This window comes from Zalophus californianus, chromosome 3 (assembly GCF_009762305.2).
Source record: "Zalophus californianus isolate mZalCal1 chromosome 3, mZalCal1.pri.v2, whole genome shotgun sequence".
Classification (NCBI taxonomy): domain Eukaryota; kingdom Metazoa; phylum Chordata; class Mammalia; order Carnivora; family Otariidae; genus Zalophus; species Zalophus californianus.
Window position 1 is genome coordinate 184,509,001 of NC_045597.1, and position 2,384 is coordinate 184,511,384.

The window sequence follows — 2,384 nt, forward strand, 5'->3', positions numbered from 1 at the left end:
ATCCTACTTAAAAATAAGCAATGGTTTTGAGCCTCGTGGTAGATCTAGAAATTGGCATTTTTTGATTAGCAATGATCAAGTCTGATGTAGATGAGAAATGTTGCCCTAGGGCAAGGAGCTACCAGAAGTTAGAGAAGCTTTTTTTTTTCTTTTTCTGGCTCCAAAGATCTTTTACTGAGACCTATTTAAAGCATTTTAGTCCTTAATTCAAAGAAACTTCAGTTCAGCTGAATGGCTGATGGCTGATCTAGGTAAAGGCTTCACAGTGACAAAAATATGCCCCACCTACAAAGACCTCAAAATAAGTTCCTAATGGGAGTGTGAATGTACTCAGGGTCTCTGTCCCATCTTCTTCAGGGTTTAGTTGAGCTCTTCAAATTTGTGAATCTGCTGGATAAAGAAATCCCCATAGCACTTGGTGACCTTGGTGTCTGTGATGTGGATCATGTCCTTATCAATGTAGAAGTCAACCTCAGAGGCGAGCTGAAATTCTCCATCGAGGGCAGAGATGCCACTGGTCCACACCAGGTTCTTCATCTTGTGCTTGAAGACAAGGAGCTGGATCCGGAACTCCTGCTCTGTGACGTCCAGGAAGCCAGTCAGCTTGGCCACAGGCATGGTGGTGTAGAGCTTGAGGAAGCTGCGGATGGTGGAAAGCTGGGCCTGCGGTTGCACTTCATCAGAAAACACCTTCAGCTGCTGCAGGACTCGTACCACAGGAAAACACCTTGTGGTAGTTGGGGTGCACGTTGTCGTAGTTGGGGACCATAGGCAACAGGAATTTGGGGCACGAGCAGCTGAAAAGTTCCTCATAGCCCTGTGGGTCACCCTTCTGCATGCAGAGCATCTTGTCCCCGTATTTCTCCTGCAGCTGCAGGTGAATGCTTTCATTGATTCGCATGTGGTACATGGTGAGGGCGATGGCCAGCAGTGCGTACATCTGCTCATTCTGCTTGTTAATCATCTCATACTTGTAGGTGGTCCTCTGGAACATGCTCTTGGTCCTCTGGATGTAGAGGAGGATGCTGGCAAAGACTCAATGGCATCCTGGTAGCGATGCATCATCAAATATGCAAAACCGACGTAGTAGTATGTGGTGACCTGGCACTCAGGCACCCGAGAATACATGCTTTTCTTATTCAGTTTGATATTTTCCAGCACCTTGATGGCCTGGTAGTAATCCACCAATAGGGAGTGCAGACGCAGAAGCCCCACCAGGCTGAAATACCCAAGCATCTTGTAAAGGGAGTGCCATCCATACTCGCCAACCACACTCTTGGGATCACCTCCACTTGTATACACCTCCAGCTGCCGGTTAATGTTGGACTTGTCTGCCAGGGAGTGAAGGACATTGAGGACACTGTGAACATTCCAGATTTGGGGACTGGAGCAAAGGAAGTCGATCTCCTCCTCTGACTTCTTGGCAGTCTTGCAGCAGTACTGACTGAATGACTGAAACTGATAGACGAACTCGTCAATGATATCCCAGAGCCACTGGTTGGGTAGTTCAAGGGGAGCAGGACCATCAGCATTAAGAATGTAGTTGAAGAGATTGCAGTAGTTGTAGTAGGATTCAAACCTCTGCTCCAAGGAAGGCCCTCCACTGACTTCGGCATATATGTGCCTGTAGTATAATTCTTTGTACAAAATTAGGAAGACGGCATCATTGCCAGCCTGTGGAGCAATGGCTTCCGCCTCAGGCCAAGGTGTATTCTTGAAGAATCTTTCAGTCAACTTGGTCCAGCTGTTCTCATAGATGTCCTGGATCTCATATACCTTCTGATCAATGACATCGCTGGATACACGACTGGCCTGCAGCTCATACACCTTCTGGTCAATCAAATCTAAGATGGTTTTGTGGAAATATTGGATGAAGTTTTTGATCACTTTGGGGATCACCTGATAGGTCTGCTGTTCAAACTGACGTTCATAAGTCAGATCCTGCTCTGGATCTCCTGTGTGCATATCGTAGTCGCCTGGGTATGCATAGGGATCATAAGCAGCCTCGGACACGTAATCATCAGCCAGATAAGACACGGCTGCATGGCTCATGAACACTGCCAGAGAGCTGTTTTTGTTTTGTTTTAAGTCATCTCTACACCCAACATGGGGCTTGAACTTACAACCCCAAGATCAAGAGTTGCATGCTCTATCAACTGAGCGAGCTGGGCACCTCTTGTTTTGTTTTGTTTACATAGATCAAAAAAAACCCTGAGAATCCCACTGAATCACTGATGTATGAAGAGAGATAACACTTTGAGAAAGGATTATGGGAGTCCTGATATGCATAAAATCACTTCTTTAAGAACTAAGTTTCATTTGATTTGCTAGAGTTGTATCCCTCCAGCCCAATATGGAGACCATCTGGATATGGGATGAGATGA

General features: G+C 46.1%; 1 pseudogene; it reads right to left on the reverse strand.

Annotated features, from left to right (window-relative positions):
- Positions 1-330: 330 nt before the first annotated feature.
- On the reverse strand, positions 331-1,823 carry LOC113920199 (annotated as a pseudogene).
- Positions 1,824-2,384: the final 561 nt, after the last annotated feature.